Source organism: Plecotus auritus (assembly GCF_963455305.1).
Source record: "Plecotus auritus genome assembly, chromosome: 13".
Lineage (NCBI taxonomy): Eukaryota > Metazoa > Chordata > Mammalia > Chiroptera > Vespertilionidae > Plecotus > Plecotus auritus.
Genome location: NC_137779.1, coordinates 21509332 through 21535571, shown reverse-complemented (window position 1 = coordinate 21535571; position 26240 = coordinate 21509332). Strand labels below are relative to the sequence as shown.

General features: G+C 45.5%; 1 protein-coding gene and 1 pseudogene across 5 annotated transcripts in view; one reads left to right on the top strand and one right to left on the bottom strand.

The window, feature by feature from the left end:
- The window catches only part of LOC308238185 (small ribosomal subunit protein uS19-like), a 26816-nt pseudogene extending 945 nt beyond the window's left edge, over window positions 1–25871 (top strand). Inside the window, exon 2 of the transcript in view lies at window positions 25787–25871. The product of the transcript in view is annotated as a small ribosomal subunit protein uS19-like (transcript). The remainder of the gene's footprint in view (window positions 1–25786) is intronic.
- Window positions 1–26240, bottom strand: part of NTM (neurotrimin) — a 910128-nt gene that overhangs the window by 352682 nt on the left and 531206 nt on the right. The window lies entirely within an intron of this gene.

The following is a 26240-nucleotide window of genomic DNA, read 5'->3' as shown; positions in this document are numbered from 1 at the left end:
ACAATTGCAAGTATTTAACAGGCAAGGGATCTGAGGGGATGGTCACATTTCCATCTTTCTATAAGCATGAACTCGGATTTATATGTCTCACAGATTAACTCCCAGGTTCTGAACATGCTAAGAATGAGCTCTGTACCCTCCACGATTCAGATGAAAACTGGTTTTTCGAAATACTGAAAACTCAGTGTCTATTCTCCCTTTCTACCGCTGTCAGCGAGGCCCCAGGAGGCAAAGCATTATAAATCATGGCCATGCCTCAAGCGGTTAAAAAAAAGACACACAAAAAAGAAAAACAGAGAAAATAACACAAAGACCTTCTTTTCAGGCTTAAATTATGTTTTCTTTTCTATTGATCCGGTGATTTGTGTTTTGAACTGAGTGAAAGGAAAATTGGTTTTGCTGTCTCCCCTTCTTCTTTATCTTCCCCCTGTTTCCTGCTCCCCTCCATCCCTTCTGCCCTGGTTCTGGTCCGGGTCCTCATTATCGCTTCATGAGGCTCGCTGCGCCAACTCCTGACTGGTCCTCCCGGGCCACCTGCCATAGGACACCAGAGTGGCCTCTATACAAAGCAGGCAAACAAAAAGCGCCAACAAAACAAGCCCAGTTGAGATTTTGTTACTCCAGTTCTAAAAAAAAAAAAAAAAAAAAGCTCCCCATCAATAAAAAAAATAATGTTTCAAACCATTAGCATGGCATTTGAGACCTTCTATGATTTTGGGACCGCTTCTCTTCTCTCTCTGGTGGTCCATTCTAATCTTATGGTTTTATTTATTTAAAAAAATATTTTTTATTGATTTCAGACAGGAAGGGAGAGGGGAGATGGATAGAAACATCAGTGATGAATGAGAGAGAGTCATCATTGGCTGCCTCCTGCACGCCCCATACTGGGGATTGAGCGTACAACCTGGGCATATGCCCTGACTGGGAATTGAACCGTGACCTCCTGGTTCATAGGTCGACGCTCAACCACTGAACCACACTGGCCGGGCTCTAATCTCATGGTTTTAAATGCCAACTATGTGCTCATGGCTTCCCAGTGTAAACCTCCTTCCTGGACATCTCTCTTAAGTTCCAACATCTTTTAAATTCATCTACCCACTTGACATATCCACTTGGATATCTCATAATCTTCTCATCGTGCAAAAGATAATGCCTTATCTTTTCAACAAACTTGTGTGCCCACAATATGCCCATCCCAGATCTGGGCAACTTGGCCCAGAGCCATCCATTACCCTTGGTTCCTCTATGTCTCTAATGCTCTGTATCAAATGCATTAGCAAATCTTCCTGGCCCTTCCTTCTATAAGTATCTGGAATGTGGCCCTGGCTATCATGCCCATTGAAACCATCTTCCTCAGCATCATCAGTGGCTTGGACAACTGCAGCAACCTCCTAGCTGGTCCCCTGCTGCCACATCTGTCCCCACATAGCAGCCTGAGGAATCCTTTTCAAACTCATGTCATTTCTCTGCCCAAGATCATCTTATTTCTCTCATGGCGACACAGTCCTGGAGGCCTGACATGATCTAGACTGCTGTCACCTCTGACCTCCAACCTTGCCCCACCCAATGTACCTTTGCCACACTGACTTCTGGTTGCACTGAGTATCGCAGGTTCACTTGTGTCCCACAGTCTTACACAACCCATTCCCTCTGCCTGGAATTAATTCCCTAGACCAGGGGTGGGCAAACTTTTTGACTCCAGGGCCACAATGGGTTCTTAAACTGGACCGGAGGGCTGGAACAAAAGCATGGATGGAGTGTTTGTGTGAACTAATATAAATTCAAAGTAAAGGAGCGGAGAGGAGAGCATGAGAACCGGATAGAACAGTCGGATCCGGCCCGCGGGCCATAGTTTGCCCACGGCTGCCCTGGACAAATGTGTTCATCATTCCATCACCTCTTTCAAGTCACTCAAATGTCACCGTCCAGAGAATTACCCTAAAATGGTATTGCCCCTTCCTCTGCATCTCATTCTACTACTTTGCTCTTTTTTTTTAGTAATAAGTCATCAGCATTTATTACTTTTTGCATTCTGCATCATTTATTTGTTTTATTTAGTTCCTGCATCTCTTCACTAGAATGTTAAGATCCATAAGGGCAGGTGTATTTACCTGTTTCATTCCCTGACATACCTTAAGCCCTTTTGGCGATGAGTAGCCATAGTCACCACTGACTAAACATTTGTTAAATGGATGCATAAATGAAGGAGTGAATGAATGAATGAATGAATGAGGATCCATTCTGTTTTAGCAATCTTATCTTCCACTATTTTCTTCTGCCTAGGATCAAGCTAGAATCAACTGTCCTTCTTTATCACAAAGGGACACACTATACTTTTGATTATACTAGTCAACCTCAAATAGTCTTCCTCCCAACATCAGCTCCAGAAAAATACAATTTATATTTTTAGATTCAACTCAAATATAATTCCTTCCCTCCCTCCCACTCTTCTTTCCTTCCTTCTTTTTTTCCTTCCTTCATTTCTCCCTCCTCCTTTGCTGCCTCCATGCCTCCTCCCTCCATCTCTTCCTTCTTTCCTATGTTAGAATATTTTATGCAGTATTTACTATGTCAGCTACGGTAGACTTTAAAAATCAGTCACAGCCCACCTTCAATTAGGTTGTAGTCTATAAAGATTTCCCCAATGCCTCTGCATGAGTAAGTCACCCTAATGTGACTTTGGGGTGGCAGCTTGGTGGGGGGGGCACGGGCAGAGGTGAAAGAACACATAGGCCTAAGGGTTATAAGAAACAGCATGCACTGTCCAGCACCACCGCTTAGTCATGCGCTTACTCAGAGCACTCAATCATGGAAGCTTCTGTGTCCTCTTCAATGAGGGTAATGATTCCTGCCTTAAAGTGTTATTTAATAATTAAACAAAAGAATAATTAATGAGGATATGCAACATTTTATATACTAGATATAATAATAAATAAAATAAATGATAATTAAAGAGTATGCAGATGCCTGTTTAGCATCTACTTGGCATTCAAACATTAAGTCCCTTTCCCTTTCCCTCCAATGCCCAGCAGATACTCAATCCTTTATTAGGACCCTTATTTTACTTTGATTAACAGTTTAATTACTTGTCTGTGTCCCATGAGATGTTGAGTTCCTTGAGACCAACACAGTATATGGATTCCCATGCTATAAACTTCAGTTCCTGAGAGATAAGGAATACATCTTTCCTTTTCATATTCCCCTCATTTTTCCTCATGCTTCTATTATCCTTCCCATCCTCCTCTGTCTTTTCAAACTCCTTTTCCCCTCCATCTCTTTATTTTTCATTTCACCCTTCTTAATACATTATTTCTCTCTTATTCTCAACACGTTCTCCACACTTCCCCCCACCCTACCCCCTTCCCTGCCCCCATGGCCTCACTCCCCTCCTCTTGTTCCCTAGGTTACGGCACAATCTTCCCTTCCCTCTCCTCTTGATCATCACTCTCTGTCAGGCTCCTGTCCTCTCAGGCCAGGCGGAGGAAGGTTTATTGATCTCCTGGTAATGCCTGAGTGCCTCTGAAGGTTAAGGTCAACAAGAGTAAAGCATCCTGCTGAACCACAAAACCTAAACTCGACTTCAGTAGGAGCGGGTATCAATTATTCAGAGCTGTCAGATCACAGGGCACTCGCCATCTGGTGATACTGAGTAGGAAAATATGGGATGATTACAGGGAAGGTTAGTGTGGGGAAGGCCAATAAAACAGGGCTGGTGTCTCAACCCAGGGAACCCACCCTGGCTGCCAGGAGGTAGGCAATAAAGTTAAGAGTTGGCCATTTGCCGTGGGGAAATGATGCCCAGTAGACTCCCATAATGAAGAGATGCCAGTAAAGAAGCTATTAAGGCCCACATGGTCTCCTGGGCTTTGAATCTATTTCTTTTTTCCCGTAACCCCATGCATAGCTGGCCTTAATTTCTCTACTTGCTAAATAATTAGGCACCTGAGGTTTATGAATCCTACATAAATCAAAATAAACTCGGGTAATGGGGGGTTTGTTTGTCACTTCTCTGATGCCCTGGCTCACTTTGCTCACTTTGTTTTAGAGGCTCCTGGGCCATCTCAACAATCAAAGTGTGGAGTATTTTCATTCAAAATGCACAGCAAACAAAAAGCTGTGAATTAGGAGTCTGGAGGAGGTCTCATCAAGCTTACTCCTTCCAAAGAAACATGTGCCTTAGAGTAAATGACATATCAAAGTAGATAGCATGGGTCGTCCCAACTCACCTCTACCAATGCCTTTGCAAAGCAGTTTACCTACTGAACAAACCTCTTCCCCCACCTTCCACTGGTTCATCCTCAAGTCACCATCCGGACTGTCCTTAGATGTCACTTCCTCTAGGATGCCCTTCAATCTGGCTCAGAAACTCCCCCCAGATGATTCCAGTTCTTCTTGTATTATAAAATCAATGAATTCAGGACACTGTGTGGTCACTCCACTAGAAGCAGTATTAGAGCAGAGAGGAGCACAAACTCAGAAACTGCTCTGTTCGAATCCTGACTCCATCACCCCCTCTCTCAGTACCCCCATTGTCTAATCTGTAAATAAGAGAATAAACGCAATAGTATCTACTTCAGAGTGTCATGTTGATGATCATAATGGGAATTACTTACAAAAGGCCTAGGGTAGAGTGAGTGCCATATAAGCGTAGCCACCATTATTATTTTGCCTATAGAAGCTCTGGCAGGGAAGACACCATTATTATGTCATTTATTATATATTATCTGCCTATTCCAGAGTCTAGAGGACTCTAATAAGTACTTGCCCCGTGCCTCTGGTTTGGATCCAGGAAAAATCTGCCACGAATCACTTGTATTTCTGCTCATCTTAAAAGCAGAGGACCTGACCATCTTTCCACAGATGTTTGTAGAATAAATAACCTTAGAAGAATGAGGTAGTGTCGCCCTCCTGAGCAGAAGATGTGTTTCCTTTCATGCCCACATAATAACAACAGCATCTCCCTTACATGGTTCTTGGTAACACGCTCCTTGGTGAGTCTTATCACATAGTTACTAACTCTCGGACTGTTGTCGACAGCCTAGCTACTCAGTCTGTCACTTGGGAAACTGTGAGCTGTGGAAACAAATCACAAGGCTACTAATCAAACCGCCTGGGTCACTCATAGGTGCCCACGATAAGGGTCTACTCTTTCATGAGACCAACTGCAATCAAGTTGCACCAACTTTATGGATGCCACTGATGTCTGGATCCATCGCTGTACTAGACATGGCAACGCATCCTAGCCTGGGCACATAGTAATGGCCTCTGTTTCCAGTGCAAGGGCTACCACTTGGCTCCTGCAGGAAGCTGGCTGATGCCACCCTGCATGGTGCATCTGCCCTGCCACTCCTGGGAGACTGACTATATCTGGCATTTGCCTGCCCCCCACTTCAGAGTTACTGAAGCTGCCTCACTACAGTGCACACTCTCTCAGAGGGCAGTGTTGCTAGTCCGGTGTAGTCTGTTAATTCCAGCCACAATGCCTCTGGCCCTTGAAACTAAGCTGGATTATGTGTTTTCTTGAGCTTTCTAGAGCCTCTGTCGTCCAAGTGCTGCACCTTTTATCATGAAAGCAATTCAACAAAGGACTGATAGTTAGGGTACTTGATGGGCCTTTATGCTCCCTATCAGCCACAGGCATCTGAAATTACTGACTGCTGGAACAGCCTCCAAAACATGGAATAAAAAAGATTTCCTCTGCCTCCTCCCAGTACACACAGCTTAATAGGTCACTTTGGTTCTTGAAATGTGGCTGTTCCAAGAAAGAGATCATCTCTTTTCACCTACTTCCTGGATAAGGTACAGGACAAAATAAATGGGGTGGGGAGGCCATTCTACAAGCCTTTCCTGAAAAGCCAAGGATTCACTCTAACATTCCTGGGCACGATATTCTTTCTTTCCCCTGACGACAATGCCAGGCCAGCCGGGTTGGTCCACCCTCTGGGGAGCAGTCTGTCCAAACGGGACCCAGAGGATTCGAACTTAATTCCTGTTTAGCCCCCTGGATTCCTCGCTGGTCTGACATGATAACAGAGCCCAAGGATAATGGCCATGTAGTTGAGTACACTCTTGTCACAAACCCTCTGCAGTGGGAACATAAGGCATCTCTGTGCTATGAAAATGGCCTTAACCCTCTTGCACCTGACTCTTCTGCATTAAATTACAAACAAACAAACAAACAAACAAACAAACAAAACTAGATACAAACAAGAGATAATTGGAAAAGGTAAAGTTACAGCTACGAGATATGACACACCAATTTTGCAGTTGGAGAGCAAACCTCAGACCCTGGGGAGGGAGACCTCAGATGCTGGGAATACAAGGAGGAAGGGATATGAGTTGTCTTTGTCTTCTAGACCTGACTGTGGAGCTGTCTTCATGAGGAAAATGACCTAGCGTGGCTCTCCCAGATTGCTGCAAACACCTTAATGTAACCGACTGCTGGGTCAGCCATCCCACTTCTGGTGGCTCTGACCACAGTTTGATCACAACTCTGCCTGGCCTTACAGAAAAGTTGATCAGAACTTATAGCAGTGGATGGCCCAGCTCCTGCCACTCTCTGCCAACATCCTCAGCTGCCTGCCCCACGGCTTTCCCATAGTCACACAAACTGAGTGTGTATAGATAGAGCATCTTCCTGGACCAGACACATCACCCTCTTGGAACTCGAAGGACAGTTTGATTTATTTATTATTTTTCTTCTTCTTTTTTTTTTTTTTAACAGAGAGGAAGGGAGAGGGAGAGAGAGTTAGAAACATCAATGAGAGAGAAACATCGATCAGCTGCCTCCTGCACACCCCCCACTGGGGATGTGCCCACAACCAAGGTACATGCCCTTGACCGGAATCGAACCTGGGACCCTTCAGTCCGCAGGCTGAGGCTCTACCCACCGAGCCACACCAGCGAGGGCTATTTATTATTTTTAAAATATATTTTTATTGATTTCAGAGAGAGAGGGAGAGGGAGAGAGAGATAGAAACATCATTGATCAGCTGCCTCCTACACGCCCCACACTGGGGATCGAGCCCACAACCTGGGCATGTGCCCTGACCAGGCAACGAACTGTGACCAACTGGTTCATAGGTTGACACTCAACCACCGAGCCACACAGGCTAGGCAACAGTTACATTTAAAGTAGCTCCTGTCACTTGCACAGCCAGGAGTACGAAGTCCTCTTTCTCTGACCCAGAAACCTCGTGTCTGCTGCTAGCATCCCTGAGACTTGGCAGACCACCTTGTCAGCACGACTGCCAAGTAAAATCTCAGAACCTCCACAGTTCTTGACTAGGGCACCAAGATGTCTCCATGGGTAGGAGCTCCTATCTCTCTTCCAAAAGGTGTTCCCCCCGTTATGCTGATCATAAAGCTCACAGAGCGCCCACAGGGAGTGACAAGCACTTTCCATAGTGGGACAAAGGCAGCATAGACAGGCGAGGGCTGGGCGCCTCTGAATGCCCACCTTCCCCTACCGTGCTGAGACCCACTGAGTTGCTGGGTTGGGGGAATAACAAATGTCACATTACAGAATGCAATTGCACTCATCAGCTTTCACTGAAATTTAATGCATCACCTTCAGAGCTCATCCGTTTCAGATACAGAAAACTAAGCGGGTGAAAGGAGTGAGTACTGTATGTGCATGCGCACGCCTGTGTGTGTGTATTTCCCTGAGATCAAAGTCACTGGCTTCAGATTGACATCACAAAACAAATACATGTTGGTCTTCCCTAATGTGATTTGCTCACTGATGAATAGAACCATACAGACGTTCTTGAAGTCAGCACTAAATGGTGATTCAGTTTCAATACAGGCACTTGGGCTTACCTGGGTGGTACCCTTTGTGGACGGGGTATCTCCTCACTCCACCTGGCATGGTAATTACTTCCACCACCCAGCGGGCTCCGGGACTTCATATCAGAGCACCGAGTGTGAGCAAACCCCCTTCCCTGTCCTCTGCCACTCTTCCCGGGGCACTGAGTCACCCAGGAGTAATCTCCCGGCGCCTTTGCCTTCTGTGTCTGTAAAGGCGGCTAAATTAGGTCGAATGTGTGGGATTAAATCCACCTCATAAAATTTGCTTTGAGAAAAAATCTCAGATCCATTAATGCTTCATAAAAATTTTATAAGGTTTCTGCTAAAGGAAGGAAAACAAACAGAGGTGGTGCTGGCATCGAGGCGCTTTTTAAATCAAACATTCTCTCTCTAATGCATTCTTTTTACGGCACCAATCAGAAAAGCAATCAAGCATGAAGCCTCGGCTTCCTTGGCTTCCACTCCTCAAGCAAAGTGTCCGAGGATCTTTAAACATTCCCCATGAAGCCATGGGGGAAATATACACACACATGCATACACACACATCCCTCGAAGCAATCTCTACTCCAAAAAGTCTGTATTAATATTAAAACTCCACTCCCTCTAATTTGAGATTAGGAACATTCGATAAGATGATAAATTAAACTTCCCTCTTCCTAAATGTCCCGGGGTCGGAGAGGGGCGCAGAGGGAGAGCAGATGTTTAAAACTAGTGGGATGACAATTAAAATAGTCTTACATGTATTACCTTTGCTGGTACTTGTAATGCGTGTCCAGCAAACAAAAATAAAATAAATTGGTTCCAAAACTTGGAAGTCCACTTAATAAATCTCTTCTTTACAAAAGTTTGTGGAAAATGTTATTCTAATAATTTTATGAGACTACAATAAATGTTATACCAAAAAAAAACCTGAATATAGGCAGTAAAAGAAAGAAAAGGATGGCTCATTTCACTTTTGCATGTAAGTGTAAAATCATAAAGAAAATACTATTTAATGATATATCATGATTATATAGGTGCATACACAAAATACAGGATAAAGATTAAATTTAACTTTTTTAATCTATCAAAAAAAACACACACCTGAAACTAAATCCAACTTCATTTTTACTAGTCAAATTTTGCATGAAATCTCTCAAATTGAGAACAAGATGAGGATGTCTGTGTGTTGGGAAGTTTTGAAGGTCTGATTATGAATCCAGTTTTCTATTCATCAAAATCCTAGCATCTTATACATTTTTTAGAAATACATTTCCTTCACTCATGTTTTATATGACATAAAATATAGGTTTTCCAATTTTTATTTATTGATTTTAGAGAGAGAGACACACACACTGATTTGTTGTTCCCCTGACCTATGCAATCATTGGTGGATCACTGTATGTGTCCTGACCAGGGATCGAACCCACAACCTTGGTGTATGAGAACAATGCTCCAACCAACCGAGCTCCCCACAAGGTTAGAATTTCGCCTTTAATAATACTCTTGTCTTGATATGGCTCTTTTAAATTGTGTCTTTTTATTCCATTCTGTTTATTTGAAATGTGCGGGGGTTTTTTTTCCACTTTTCTTGAATTCCCTTCCCAAACATGTCCTGTCTTATTAAATTTTTTTAAATAACCAGCTTTGAAAATAAAATAAAGCAAAATTTAAAATAGAATGAATGGCAGTAAGCACTTTTATAAGGTTTCTGCTAAAGAAGGAAAACAACGTCCTAACCGGTTTGGCTCAATGGACAGAGCATCGGCCTGCGGACTGAAGGGTCCCAGGTTTGATTCTGGTCAAGAGCATGTACATTGGCTGCGGGCACATCCCCAGAAGGAGGTGTGCAGGAGGCAGCTGATCGATGTTTCTCTCTCATCGATGTTTCTAACGCTCTATCCCTCTCTCTTCCTTTCTGTAAAAAAATCAATAAAATATGTTTAAAAAAAAAAAGAAGGAAAACAAACAGAGGTGGGTCCTAGGGTCCAGGATGTATGAGCGCTGTGATGCTGCAGTAAGCTGTTTCCTAATGATTTAGCACAAGTGACATCAGTAGGAAGGGGAGCCGGGCTGCTCAGCAGCCCAGCAGCCCAGCAGCCCAGCAGCCCGGCCCATTCGTCCAGAGCAGGGCAGCCTGGAGCAGGGCAGCCTGGAGCAGGGCAGCCTGGGGCAGGGCAGCCTGGAGCAGGGCTGCAGCTGAACTTCCAGGGTGACAAAGAGGCCTCTGGAATGAGGCTGTTGGGGAACCGGCTTCCTGGGATGAACAGAAACTGTAACCTTCCCAGGCCTTATTCCTCCAAGTTGTGGTACTTCCTCCAAAGCCAGGGACTGCAGAAACTTGCTTTCTCATAAGAAACGAGCGACTAAAATCCAGAAGCAATAGGAACCCTGCCTAACAATGGTGAGGCTGTTTCCTTGTAGCTTTCATATATATTATAATTACCTGGTCCTCAAAGCAGCCCGGTGATGTGAGGCAACTGTAATAACTGGGAAGGAAAGCAAGACGCGCACTAAAATAGAAACTGGGGTTGAAATCCCAGCACGGCCCCCGAGTCGCTTATAGGACCTCAGGCTGCTCCCAACCTCAGCAACCACCTATGTAAACCAGGGTGATAGTCTCTCCTTCTCATACGATTGAAAGGATTAAATGAAATAACCGGCAGGCCTCAAAGCAGACGGCCTACAGTAGGCGCGTGAGGAAGAGAAGTGTGACCAGACATCCTTCTGGACAGTTCGGGAATCTGATTAACGACAGAGGCAGAGCCTGGGATTCCACTCTCTCTGCCAATTCCGAGCCCCAGGGGCTGTTAATTACGGGACGTGGCTTCCAGCGATCTCTGGCTGATACTGCCCCGCATAGACGCGGCTAACCTTGGAGGAAAGGGGCAAGGCGGGAGGACGCACACCCATGCCCAGTCTCCGTCAATCAGGGCAAGGCACCCAGCTAGGGAAGAAATGCAAACGGAAGAGGCTGGGAAGGAAGCTAACAAATGTGATGAGAGAACAGTCCCTGTGCTGGAAAGAAGGTTCTATCCGGGTCCAACCCATCTGGAGACGAATAGTAAGTGGAACCTGTATTCAGCAGTAGCCGAAGGCTAGGTCACTTCTTGGGGGTTCCTGGTGCCTAAGAGCCTCCCTGTTTTAAAAAAGTGCAAAGCTGACCGGAGACCCAAAGTCACGATAAAGTGCCCTCAACGGTCCAGGGAAGCCTGCTGAGGTCACCTCTGTGGAGAAGAAATCCCTTCAAGCACCACGCCCTTGTCTTTCCCAGCTCCCTCCACTCCCAGAAGTCTTTCTTGTCAACGCAGATGGCTCTTACCTTATGTTTATTTTTTAAATATATTTTTATTGATTTTGGAGAGGAAGGGAGTGGGAGAGAAAGACAGAAACATCAATGATGAGAGAGAATCATCGATTGGCCGCTTATGGAACATCCCCTATGGAGGATCCAGCCTGACACCCGGGCATGTGGCCTTGACTGGAATCCAGCCCGGGAGCCTTCGGTCTGCAGGCTGACGCTCTATCCACTGAGCCAAACCGGCGAGGGCTCATCCTGTGTCTAATAGCTAGATTTTCCAGTGCCCCAGGTCGCTATGCCCGCTCACATGTGGGGGCCCTGTCTTCTCGCTGCCAATCAGATAGGGAAGTGAAAGGGAACCACGGTCCGGAGCAGAAGTGACATCAGCCTGTGGGATTCCCCACCCTCTCCGCCTGCCTCGCACCAGGTCTCCACAGTGCAGGCTAATGCAGTCTGCGGCAGCTGCGGCAACGCCCGTTCTACAGGAAATCGATGGCAGACTCCCTGACTCCAGGGGTCAGACATCCCAGAGACACGGCTGCCCGCCTGGCCCTGGGCCTCCACCAGCCGGCTCAGAAAGGAGCGCCTCCACTCAGCCGCTGCCCCCACGGGTTTTGTAAATAATTCAGCGAGACAAGGAGGGAGCTATCTTAAGAACAGGCTGCCTGGCCCCAGGATCCTTGGACGTCACAGGGTGGCCCTCTGGTCATTTTCTGATGTTATTTTTGAAAGCTGAAGCCTGGGCTTTATATTTAGGACAGGAATATTTTGGTGTCAGTGAACTAGGGTAGGATGAGCCCCTGGTGGGGACACTTGTACAAAATGACACTGTTATTATGTCGCAGTGCAGCATTGGAGGGGAAGAGAGGGGAGGGGAAGGGGGAAGGGCACATTTCTTCCAGCTTTTCTTTTTTTAAAATATATTTTTATCGATTACAGAGAAGAAGGAAGAGGGAGAGACAGAGAGAGAGAAACATCTATGATGAGAATCATTGATCAGCTGCCTCCTGCACGCCCCACACTGGGAATTGAGCCCACAACCCAGACATGTGCCCTGACCGGGAATCCAACCCTGACCTCCTGGTTCATAGGTTGATGCTCATCCACTGAGCCATGCCGGCTGGGCCTTCCAGCTTTTCTTGACAGAACATACTCGATATAGGATTCTCAACTAATGAGCACATTTTCTGCGATGTATTTTTCCTTTTATTGTTTATGTTTTTCGGATTTTTACCTTATTTTGAAGGTATTATCACTGCCTTTGGTTTGTAATTTGCCTCTCTGCTCATGTACATTTCCCCCCTTATATTTAAAAAAAATTAGACACATTTGATGAGGCGTATTTTCTACCTAATATATTGCCATGAGAAGGAGAAGCTGAAAAGTTTCCATCCTGGCACTTTCAGGATCCCAGCCCCGAACCGTAGGTAGGAAACTGGGAACAAAGATCAGAGAGCCTACCAACCTGCGGGGAAAAGTTCAAACTCATTACTACTCAAAGAAATGCAACTTAACACAATGGCATGGTGTGCCTACCTAGCAAGCTAGCAAACCTAAACAAAACTACAGCAGTCAGCATTGATTGGGGCGGAGGCGGGCAGAGAAATGAGCAGGTGGATATTCTCCCGCTGGGAGTGCATGGGGCTCATAAGGGCGTTTTGACAGCAGGGATCAGCACACACTGGCTGCTTGCCTGTTCTCCCCACCGTCCCACCTGGAAGAAGTTACCCTGAGGAAATGATCGTGGCTGTGAATAGACTTATCAACGAAGATGCTCATTTGAATGACATTTACAGCAGTAGAACAACGGGATATAGCCTAACCGCCCGACCCCAGAGGATCAGTAAATCAATGGTGATCTATCTATAAAAGAGAATATTGTGTAGCCACAAAATTTAATTTATAAACCATTTAATAGCATGGAAAAAGATATATACATAACATAAAGATACTATAATGTATATATTAGATATTATAGCTTCTTGCCTGACAAAAGGATTGTGTACTGTAGAGATGCATTTTTGTAGATGAAAAATATAATTAGATGCGTAACTATATAAAATGCAGAAAGCATTTATACACCACTATGTAAACAACGATGAGCATTTTGGATGGGGAATTACAGATGGCTTTAAATGAATGTGTTTTTTTGTTCTTATCAGTGTTTCCTAAAACTTTCCACAACAAACACATAATGATTTTGTTTCCTAAGAAAACGTCATGTGTCCTATAAAAGTTGATAGAGCACACACCCTATGCCAGACACGACTGTGCCAAGGAGAAGTCACTTCACTCAGGCACACAGGCCCGGGGAGGCGCTGATGGACAGGGAAGAACCTGCCTGACCCTGCTCCAGTGCTGGGAGCCCCGAGTAAGCCAACCTGTTGGCCCGATGTAGACCCAGTGAGTGCGGAAGCATAGCGGGCACCTCCCTGCAGAGGTTGGGCCTCTGCACACGTCCAGGTGAAGGCCAGAGCAGGGTGCTCTTAAGCTGCAGCAGCTGTACCCCTTCTTCCCGGGGCCTGGGTTACAGCACAGCACGCTGGTCCTGCACCCTGCTCCTCCCACAGGCCCATGGAGGCTCCTTCTTGGCTGCTGAGAGAAGTCCCAGGTGCTATGGGCCATGCCCGTGTCTCCTTCCCTGATCCCACACCTCTGATTTGCAAACTCCCTCCAGTACCAGGAGGTATCCATCCTTTAGGATAGGACCAGGAAGGGGATCCTATTGTCACTCACAATTGTCAGCATCTCACCCTGGGGCAGTGTTGGGAAGTGCTGGTGTATCCCTCTGATTGGACTTATTTCATTACAAAACGTTAAATAAAAACAGACAGCTCTCTGACCTAAGAGCTGGCCTGATATTACCAGAGATAGTAACTGCTCAGTAAGGCAGCAAGGACCGGTGGCCTTCCCCATCGCTGAGTGGCTTGGCTACAGGTCTGCATTCTCTTTTTGGCAGACCATTTATTTCTCCTCCTCTCTTTTCTCACCTTTGATCTCTTTATATTTTCTCCTCTCGGTTTATTAAACTCTTTTTAGCCTACCAACATTTTTTTTCTACTTTGTTATCCACTTTCTTTTTCATCAGAAAGTGAATTGCTGCTCTCCAGAAGCCTGAGTGCCGGAGGCCGTTCTGTCTTTTGTCCAGCTCTGAGCCTCAGCCAGACTTATGCTGCCCAGGCCAAGAATGCTGCTGAAAACTGACCACAGAAAGCCATAAATCCAATGAATTACCTACCTAGTGCAAGCTCCTTCCTTTGTATTAGGAGATAAGAGCTGTCTACTTTTCCAGAGAATTTAACATCATTTTAATACTGTATCTCACTTTATTCCATGCCTGCTAGGTAGATGGAGTGGTCTGCAAAGGCCTGCTCTTTTTTTAAAAAAATATATTTTATTGATTTTTTACAGAGAGGAAGGGAGAGGGATAGAGAGTTAGAAACATCGATGAGAGAGAAACATCGATCAGCTGCCTCCTGCAACCAAGGTACATGCCCTTGACCAGAATCGAACCTGGGACCCTTTAGCCCGCAGGCCAACGCTCTATCCACTGAGCCAAACTGGCTAAGGCAAGGCCTGTTCTTCGTACTGTGTACACACACACACACACACACACACACACAATGTCTTGCATACCATATTCTATCCCACCCTTGTAACCAGGAAAATGGATCCCAAATTTTATTCCCAAGATAGATTGTGCACTATCTTATAAATACAGCAGGAGCCCTGGCCACCATGGCTCAGTTGGTTGAGCATCACTTCATGCACCTAAAATTCACCAGTTCAATTCCCAGTCAGGGCACATGCCCAGGTTGCAGGCTTGATCCCCAGTCAGATCAGATATGTACAGGAGGCAGCCACTCAATATTTCTCTCACACATGGAGAAATATATATATATATATATATATATATATATATATATATACACACACACACACATATATGTGTATATATATGTATATATATATATATATCTTATCCTCTCTCTCTCTCTCTCTTTCTCCTCTTCCCTTCCCCTCTCTAAAAATCAATAAAAACGTATTTTTAAAATATCAGGATTACAGGATATATTATGCCTCTACTTCTTTTACAACTTAGCATCTCTTTTTCCATATTTATGCAACATCAAAGAAATATTGCCATAACCCCAGACCATTCAGTCTTTTTCTGATGCCTAATCACTAACCAGTGGCTTGCTTCTCTGTCCCACATCCTTCCTTACCAGCAGCTGTAGGGAACTAACTGGATGTTTCTGCCAGGAGCCATGGTTTTCCAACATTGGCAAAACCGACCCTAAAGAACTAGTTGGTGTGTTACTCCTGTCCTTAAACCCATATGCAATCTCACCAGGAGAAACACAACAACATAATAACTCTAACGGGTCTTGCTTCTCTGTCATCTGGGAATTGGTAGCAAAGGCAGCAAGAGAGAACAGAAGTGGACTGGCCGCCAATCAGAGCTACACACTTGAGAACCATGTTTTCTTCAAGTAAAACTTGGAGTGAGAATTCTTGTAGGAGAGTAATGAGTTCCCTCTTTTTTAATGAAAATTCATTGAGTTTGCTTCTTTTGTGTGTTGTTTTCGCCAAGGTTTACGTTGCAAAAATACAGCTACACCTTCTAGAATACACTTCCTAGAACGTACCTGAATCTAACCTGGGACCACTGTGTATGAGCACTGGCAGCTGATGGAGATGTTTCATAGATCCCAAGACCTGCTTGCCTTCACGCAGGGAGAATCTGGGGTCACTGAGGAGAGCTGAGAGAGAGGGTGACACTAAAATGCCTATAACTTCTTCTGCATTGATAAACAAAATATTTATAGTATATTTATTTACATGTATGTATACACAGAGGCCTATTACAAGTAAGTTTATCTTATAGTAAGTATAGAGAACAATACAGAACTCCTGCCCTCCAGAATCCTAGATCCTGGTAGTAGAGGACATATATAAATATTCAAAATACAGGGGTGGAAAACAGCAGGTTGACAGTTGGTCCTATGGCAAATAATACAATAATTAATAAATAACAATACAAGAATAAACCGTTTCCTGTACTCACAACTGTAAACCTACTTTTGCCAATCCCTGTGTAAGTGTGAACCACGTAGTAAATACCATTCGAAGTTATGTTCAGATTCAGCGTTGAGGGTGCTCAGAGGAGAATGTGGTAACTCTCAGTAGGGAGTGAAGTTGAGAATCAGAGACATGTACACGGGGGACAGTGGATATTTGGTCTGGTCCTTGCAGGTGCACAGGACTTGGGGGTGGTGGGGAGACACCCCTGAAGGAGGGATCTACAGTAAGAACACAGATGCAAGAACCGAGGGCCGACCAAAGAGAATGTGTTATCAGACTTATTAGGAGTAAGATGGGACTTTGCTTCCTTGTTGGGAACTTTCGAAGGTCATATATTATCCACTAACACAGGGATCCTCAAACTTTTTAAACAGGGGGCCAGTTCACTGTCCCTCAGACCGTTGGAGGGCCGGACTATAGTTTAAAAAAAAACAAAAAACCTATGAACAAATTCCTATGCGCACTGCGGGCCCAGGACGAGTCAGCTGCTAAGCAGGACAGGCAGCGGCACCCGGCGGGCCGGATAAATGTCCTCGGCGGGCCGCATGTGGCCCGCGGGCCATAGTTTGAGGACCCCTGCACTAACACAATAGCAACTCGTAACCAAGGAAAGCAGAAGTGACGTTACTGTGACGAGTTGGAGTCCTGCCCGTTGGTAGGTGACAATGTAGGAGGGGAGTGGTGGATGGAAGCTGGCCTTTCCGAATCAGGACTGTCCCCGTCTCTAGAGCCCAGACCACTCTCCTCCATGACTCTCCCTTGTTTCTGTGGAGCGCTCCTTATCCCATGGCCAGGTTAACAGGGTGAGGAGGGAGCATCCACTTCAGAGAAGTCCATTGAGTGAGAGGCAGTAACAGTGTCTCCAAACCAGCTTTTCATGGGCTCTTACTTATTATTTAATTTGGCTGCAGTGCATGGAATTAGGCTAATGGCTGTTAAGTGGCTAAGGCACAAACATGGTCCATCTGCCGAGAAGGCTCCAGGCAATCGTCTGTTTCCGAGATTAGGAAAAAAGAGGAGTGAGACATACCGTTACACTGAGAGCCTCCTCAGATGCCTGTGTAGCTACCCCCGGATCTTCTTTCTTTCCATGGTAGTGATGTTCCTGGTACCATATTAAGAGCTCAAAATCAGGGCCTAGCAGCTGGCCATTACCAAAGTGAGAACTAGGCTCTCCTTACCTAAGCTCTAGGATATGATGGTAGAAAGAAGCCTGGCAGCAGCGAGATGATTCAGTTCATTAATGAAAAAGGACAATTCTGGAACAGCTGCAATGTTCAGAGTACCGTGGAGAACACAGGACAGGATCCTGACTTCCAGGCGTTTCTCATCTCAGAAGGATAAAGGGGAAGTAGAACATGGGCGAGGGGTTCCAATACGTGGCCAACTCTGCCACCATCTCCAAGAGAATGGGAAGGAAGAAGAGGAAACAACTCAGGAAAGATTAGAAGAGAATTTGCAGATGGGGATTTTTTTTTTTTTTTTTTGAGTTGGGCTTTGAAGAGAAATAATAGCTTATATTTCCGGACCACTTACTCTACAACAAAGCATCTATACACAACATCTAATTTAACCTCACAATATGCTAAAAGCTCATAAGCGAGGTGACATTACTTACCCGCGCCCCCCCCCCCCAAACAGAATAGTAAACACAGCTCATGGAAGGGCTCTCATTGGCCAAGCAGAATCAGGACACAACCAGATTCTGTGTCCTTTCTTTAAAGCTTATGAAGGACTTAAATATGCGAAGAAGAGGATGAGGTGAAAGGGGAGTGAGGGGGCTCTTCGGACAGAGGGTATTGTGCGAACGAAGTAAATGAGAGAAAACAAAGTCTATCTGGTGAAGGTGAGCTGTCTGGTCTGGCTGAAGCAAGAGTGCAGAGGCAGGGGCCGTATGATGGAAAGAAAAGTGAAGCCAGTGTGCTGAACGCCCAGAAAACCAGGCGAGGGCACTGAGACGCCATCTAGTTGGTAACATCTGTGTGCAGAAGAGAAAGAAGGAATGTGCTCTGGACCACCCTGCAGGAGCATCCTCCTGGGATGGCTGATGCAAAGCTAGATGGCAATGTGATGGGTTTAGAGGAAAAATGACCAAACTGGAGGCCGCTGCAGCAACCACAGACATGGCACTGAAGGCGGGTTTGGAAAGGGGCCGGCATCTTGATCGCCTCCCCTATGGGATGTAATATGGACAGCAAGGTGTGACAAAGTCCATCCATCCACCAGCACTAGCTAAACATTCTCTGACTACAGCCAAGCACTATGCCTGCAGCCAGGACAGGGTGGCGAACAAAACCAACAGGACAGCAATCCCTCAAGGAGTTTACACTCTAGTGAGGAAAACAGTACCAGGATTATTACAAATAGTAAATAATAGTAAGGGTGCAAAACCTGGAAGAGAGAAAGATGACTAGATATAAAAGTCTCAACAGGATGGAAAAATAGTGGTACGGGGCGTGAAAAGGAACGAGAAGTGCTCCTCATTTAAAAGACCTGCAAGACGGACTGTGCTAGTCCCTGAGCGGGTCTGGATCTGCAACTAAAACCAGGTTGGGAAGTGACGTGGGCCTCATATGAGACTCTTTTCCTGATTCAAAAGAATGGACTTCAGACCGTGAGAATGCGGGTCTAGGACCTGTATTCAGGGTGGACCAGGCCCAAGACCCTGAATTTCCAAGGGGCTGGGGGGAGAAGAGGGCAAAGCTGATCAGTCCTCCAATTACACTGGGACCTTCTTCTTGAGCAAAGCCTACATCTTAGACTGAGATTGCTTTCCATCTTAGTAAACAGGTAAGGACAAAGGAAATAGGTGCTGGATCTGAGTCTAAGATGGTGTGTTGTTCTAGACTCTGAGGATACAGCAATGAGGAAAACAGAGCTACTGACCTCATGCCACGTAGGTTCTAGTGAGGGATGATGGGCGATAGCTAGGCAAGCAATCAATACACAGAAATATATTAGCCCTCCAGTGTCCAATGGCGCACTCTTCACAGTAGCTAAGATGTGGAAACCACCCAAAAGTCCACTGATGGGTGAGTGGATAAGGAAATGTGGTACATGCATACAACCGAACATTACTCAGCCTTAAAAAGGAAGGAAATCCTGCAGTATGCAATAACATGGATTAACCTAGAAAACATTATGTTAAATAAAATAAGCAATTACAGGAGGGAAAATCCTTCATGATTCCACTTATATGAGATATGTAAAATAATCAATCTCATATAATCAGAGAGTGGAAGGTTGGTTTTCTGAGGCTGGGCGCTGAGGAGGGGGAGGAAATGGGGAGATGCTAATAAACTTACATAAAATCTCAGTTAGGCAAGATGAGATCTGCTGTACGACAACATCCCTATAATGAGCAATACTGTATTACAAATGTAAAATTTCGTTAAGAGGATAGCTCTCATGTGAAATGTTCTTACCAACATAAAACAAAATGTAAATATTAAAAATACCTTGGCAGGTCTGGTGGCAGTAAGTACTGAGGAACTGCCCAGAGTTGAGGGGGCAGTGCTGTTCTATTGGTGGTCAGCACAGGCCTCTTTCATTTTTTAAAAATATTTTTATTGATTTCAGAGAGGACGGGAAGGCTTCCTCCTCTGGAGTAAGGTGGTCTTCCTTTCCTTTCCCTTTCCTTCTTCCTCCCCCTTCCTTCCTTCCTTCCTTTCTTCCTTTCTTCCTTTCCTCCTTTCTTCCTTCCTTCCTTCCTTCCTTTCCTCCTTTCTTCCTTCCTCCCTTCCTCCCTTCCTTCTTTCTCTCTTTCTTTAAATATAGTTTTATTGGTTTTAGAGAGGAAGGGAGAAATAGAAACATCAATGATGCGAGAGAATCAATGACTGGCTTCCTCCTGCGTGCCCCCTACTGGGGATCGAGCCCGCAACCTGGGAATCAACCCGTGACCTCCTGGTTCACAGGTCAATACTCAGCCACTGAGCCACACTGGCCAGGCAGCACAGGCCTCTTTTAAAAGAAGAAAACAAGTCACGGGGCACCTAGGGGAAGGCCTTTCCAGGCAGAGGAACAAAGTAAGTCCTGAGGCTGAAGAGCTGAGCAGGAGGCACAATTTTCATTCAAACTTCACGCCAGAGGCAAAGCCGGGAAGCCTTCTGTCAACAGCAATCCTTCATCAGAGGAATGGGCACTCCATGCTTTGGAAAATGAAAATGACTAAGTTTTGTTAGTTCCCCCCAAATATATCTTTGGATATAATAATTATGAGGCTTATTTTTTTATTACAATATCTTGCTCAGGGTAACCTATGGCCTTATGGACAAAGGTATAATTATACTTATCATCTTGCCACTTCATAATAAGATAGTAGTAATAATAATAAAAATAAAAAAATAGAAATCCTATTAGTAGGAACTAATATTTATTGGGTGCTTATTTCATATCAGGCTCTGTTTCATATGCTTTCAATGCTATATCACATTTTAACCTCACTATTAACCTAAAGAGGAAAAACTGAGGCTTAAAAAAGTAAATTATCCCTGCTATGGTGGCTCAATGGTTGAGCATCAACCTATGAATCAGGAGGTCAAGGTTTGATTCCTGGTCAGAGCACATGGCCTAGTTGTGGGCTCAATCCCCAGTGTGGGGTGTGCAGAAGGCAGCCAATCAATGATTCTCTCTCATCATTGATGTTTCTATCTCTCTCTCCCTGTCTCTGAAATCAATAAAAAAAAAAAAATTAAGTAAATTAAAACGATCACAAAACCCGTAGGTGACACAGCCCTTAATCATATCCAGATCTGACTGATGCCAAAGTCAATGTTATTAACAGGCATATTAACTACTCCCCACATGGGTAGCTGACGGATAGCGCTGTGTGAGGAAACAAGGCCCCAGAGTGTGCAAGCGTAAAACCAGCTCAGAGAATCAGAACCAAGACACAGCACAGGGCCCTGTGCCTCGCAGATGTTACATTCATTCCAAATGCTAGTGCGTACTTGCATCACCCCTGCTCCTCTCTCTCTCCCTCCTTCAGTCCCTTCTCCTCCATCAACCACCTTTTGAGCACCCGTATTGCCAGGAGCTCTGCTTGATGCTGGGCTTCAGTGGAAACAGGCGATCACAGTCTGAGCAGAGGGCAGGCTGACAGAAGTGCAAAACATACCGTCCCTGAGGGTAGACACTGCACCACAGGCAAAGAGAGTCACTCCAGTGGACCCAGAGGCTGTCCCACACTTCCTTAACGCATGAGGTGTGGATGGGCAATTTTCTTGAATTTTATTGCATCAGGTATGAAGGTAAAGCCAGTTCCCCAGTGCCAGGTGGGGGAGAAAAACATTCATGTAAGAGAGCATCATGTTAAAAAGCAAGACCAGACCAGCCAGCATGGCTCAGTGATTGGGCATTCACCCATGAACCAGAAGGTCACAGTTTGATTCCCAGTCAGGACATATGCCCAGGTTGTGGGCTCAATCCCCAGTGGGGGACATGCAGAAGGTAGCCAACCAATGTTTCTCTGTCATCATAAATGTTTCTATCTCTCCCTTCCTCTCTGAAACCAATAAAAATATATTTTAAAAAAGGAAGAAGAAAGGAAGAGAGGGGAAGGGGGGAGGGGAGGGGAGGGGAGGGGAGGGGAGGGGAGGGGAGGGGAGGGGAGGGGAGGGGAGGGGAGGGGAGGGGAGGGGAAGGGGAAGGGGAAGAGGAAGGGGAAGGGGAAGGGAGAAAGACCACTTTACTCCAGAGGAGGAAGCCTTCCCTGCCAGCTGCACATGGAGCCAGGGCAGACGGGAAGCCACACATCAGAGCATTGCCTTTGAGCCCCCCAGCTTCCCACAGGGCGGGGGGGCTTGTTACCAAGAAAGTTAACAGTCTTTGGGGCTCACGAGGTGAAGGTCTACTGTCTCAGATGGAGGGGACAAGGCTCTGAGGAGCCAGGATGGCCGAAGGGTCATCAGGACTGCAGGGAGCCACCAACATAGTGGGCCCCACCTCCCTCCCTCCTGTCGTGTCCCCGGGTGCCCATCAGGAAAAGTCTGAAAAGGACTCCTATTATAGGGAACTATCCCTGACAAGTATTCAAAGACTTTACCAAACTATGATACCTGAAAACAGCACAGAACTGGCTCAGTGAGTGTCTGACAAATCAATGGAAGAGAGTCTAGAATTTGTTCCAGATACATCCAGCCATTTTTACATAATAAAGTTGCCTTTTCCAATCAGTGGGAGGAAGAAGATTATTTAATATACGATGTTGAGACTACGAGCCTAGTTATACAGAAGAAAAATGCTGCATCCCCCTCCTGCCATGAAATACATTTCAGACGGATCAACAATTTAAACATAAAGTTAAATTACTCAAACCATTAGAGAACAAATTCCTAATGTTCAAAGTCTTGAATTGGAGAAGGGGAAGAGCTTAGAGTCGTAACAGCGAAGTTATCTGACTACAAAAAAAAAAAAAAATGAAAAATTCTATGTAGTAAAGTATATTTGATAAACAAAATAAGACTGCAAAGAACACACAGGAAAGTAATTTATAAACTGCAGGACACTGGTGAACAATGGTTCAAATACCTGAGCACATTTACGTACTCTTGCAAATTTAGAAGGAAAAGATGAACAAAGAGGAAAAAGGAAAACAGGCCAATAATATACACAAGCAATACAAAGAAAATAAAATTAAAACCTCCAGTAAATATATTCAAATATGCTCCCCTTCATAATGAAAGGAATATGAATTAAACATTTCTCACCTACCAGTCTGGCAAATGTGAAAAGTCTGGAAATATTCACTACTGGCCAGGTTTTCTGAAAACTTCTATACACAGTAGGTGGGATGGCACATGACGGTAACCTTTCCGTGAGGTGATTGTACAATATTTCGCAAACTGTTAAATTTGCACCCCATCGGTCTGGGCAGTTCCCACCTAGGAGTCCACCTTCAGAGACACTTGCATATGTGCCCTGAGGTGCCTTGTTTGGTAGAGCAGAAGGACTAGGAGTAACCTGCACAGACATTTATAAGGAACTAGTGAAGTACATTATGCCATCTCACAAAATAGAATAGTATTCATTCAGCTAAAAAAGCCAGATGAATTTATCCAAACTGACAAGGATGCATACGGCCGATACACTGCTTGTAAATAAAAGAAGCCACAGATCAATACGGGTAACATATTTCCTTGGTGTACAATTCATATTGTGTGCAGTGTGTTTGGGTGGAAATGAATGTAAAATATATGCAAAGTCATGGACTCTGAAGGAGGCTCCAGATCTCTCCAAGGAAAATTCCCTAACCTCCTTCTTAATACTGAGCTGTTTAGATTGGGGGGGGGGGGGGTGTTCCTATATTCTTATTGATTTCAGAGAGGAAGGGAGAGGGAGAGAGAGATAGAAACATCAATGATGAGAGAGAATCATCTATTGGCTGCCTCCTACATGCCCCCTACTGAGGATCGAGTCCGCAACTCCCCCAGCATGTGCCCTTGACTGGAATCGAACCCGGGACCCTTTGGTCCCCAGGCCAATGCTCTATCCACTGAGCCAAACCAGCCAGGGCCTGTTTAGCTTTTTCCAGTGAGCATGAGTCTTTTTATTCCTTTCTTTTTCCTGTTTTAAACAACAATTATACAACCTATCTTTTTATTTTAAAGAACAATGAAGGTCAGAACAGCAGCCTGGTTAAACACTGAGGCCGTTTCTTTTCCCTAGGGGCCTTCTCCTATCTCTAATCAAAGCTTTGGTACCATTTCAGTCCCCTCTTCCGATGCATGTCCCTAGGACCTAGAAAGAAGATTCTCTCTTACAAAGCACAGAGGCCGCCCCGTCCAAACGTGCTGAGGGTGGAGAGCAGTGAGGCATTCATCAGCAGTCCATCTCCTCATTTTTCCCATCTCCCGAGTTTCTCACACAGCCTGCAAGCCCCAGCTTCCCAGGCCTGTTTATAGCGTCTGCCTGATTTATTCCCCCCTTTTCCCCCCGATTCCCTGGGCTGCTCTCTCATTCTCCTTCTGGCCAGAATCTGGCTGTAGGCTTCTGGGCTCTATCAGTCTTCCTGTTAAGCAACCATCCCCAGTTCATTAGCTGTATACAAAGTACAGATATATTCAATCAATCATCCACGCCGTGCCTGTGACTTCGCATGGAAGAGAAGTATCTGCCGGTGCTGGGAGACACTTAATAGGTAAGATTGCTTATCACTTGCAGGAAGAGATCTGCCAGATGCCATCTATTCATTTTAATATCCCGTCTCCCGGAGATTTCAGGACCGACACATCATAGTGAGCAATTATATCAACCCTTCCATGGGGGACTGTGGAGGCATCGGGAAAGGTACAGGAGGTCACCGTGCAATCCAGAGAGGACCCCACGGGGGCAATTAACCAGGTAATGTATGCAATTCGCCCTTTCTTTTTGACAAACATTGGCTGGCTGGTGATTCACTTCGGAGTTCATTCCTCCAATGATATTGGAATTATTGAATATGTAGGTAAGAACTTGAAGACCTGGTAAACCTTTTACTCTTCATATTTAAGCCCCTATCATTTTCAGAGAGGAGTATTTGCTTCCCCATGTTTTAAGGGGCAAATCCCAGATTCCATCACTTTAATCTTTTTTAAAATGTATTTTTTATTGATTTCAGAAAGGGAGAGAGAGAGGGAGAGAGAGATAGAAACATCAATTTTGAGAGAGAATGACTGATCAGCTGCCTCCTGCACGCCTCACACTGCTGAGGATCAAGCCTGCAACCCAGGCATATGCCCTGATCAGGAATTGAACCATGACCTCCTGGTTCATAGGTCAAAGCTCAACCACTGAGTCATGCTGGCTGGGCCTCACTTCAATCTTTAACCCCCAGATGACCAGAAAGGAACAGGCTGAGATGTCTAGGAACTCAGGAAGCTGCCCCCACCCTACCTGGAGGGGTAAAGGGTCCCAGGTGAACTTGAGGCTGCTGTGTCCACCTCTGAGAGGACCTTCAGCCATCTCACTTCCTGCACTGCTTCAGACTAAACACCGGAATGCCTCCTTAGGTGGTACAACAGACCTCTGGCTACGTGCGTACTTGTGATCGGAGATGCTAAGGAAATAAAGCAAGTAGAGACCTGGTCTTACACAAACATTTTCAAAAATTGAATTGATTTGTGCTACTTTGTGCATCTCCCTATAAGGAAAATGCCCTAAACCTTTGAAGCACATTCTGCTGTTTCCTGAGATTTGTGCTTGGTGAAAGGGAAAAACAAAACAAAAACACACACAATGCAATCCAACTCCACACCAGTGGGACTGTGTTTAGTTCAACACTCCAGGCATGAAGCCCAAAAAGGCCCAGGCTGGGCTTTATCCTCACACAACAGGGGAGATGAGAGAACGCATTTGCTTAGTCTTGCATCACCAGAGCCAAATGACTCCAGACTGAACTAATCCGCTCCGTCCCAGGCGCAGGGTTTTGATCCTCCACGCTACACGTGTCCAAGTGGGGACCTGCGCCACCAGGCCCTTCCACCGTGCCCCTTGAGTGGCACCGGGCTTCTGCTCCAGCGGAAATGCCGCGTATACATTTGCTTGAATAAATAATTCATGAAACGACAGATACCGACCCCTGCAGCAGCGCCAGGCTCTCCCACACCATGGGCGTGCTCCTCCTCCTTGCAGGCAGATGCGGTGCGCGCGGCAGCGTGGCAGTTCAGGCGGAGGGCATGCGGTCCGCTGGGACCTCTTTCGAATAAGTGAGGAGTGAGCTGCCGGATATCAGAGCCGCGGGTGGGATTTTATTTCAAGGGCAGGATGCTGAGATTGCACGATGATATCATTGTTCCCTGTGTGGAAGCGACGGTGGAACCAGGATGGGGGTGTTCAAACCGCCGTGTCCATTCCCTCTGGCTGGCGTGTGGATCAGAGACCTGCCTGAGCCCCCGCCTGCCACACAGGCACCTCCCCAGCGCAGTTCATTAAGAACTCGCCTCTCAAAAAAAAAAAAAAAAAAACTCGCCTCTCACCCAGCGATTTACAAACCCTGGGCCGCAGGAATGCTTCACACAGGCACTACCAGACCATTGAGTCAGGGGGGCACTGGCCTCTCTTCCCTTAGGTTGTCAAATAAAAATAA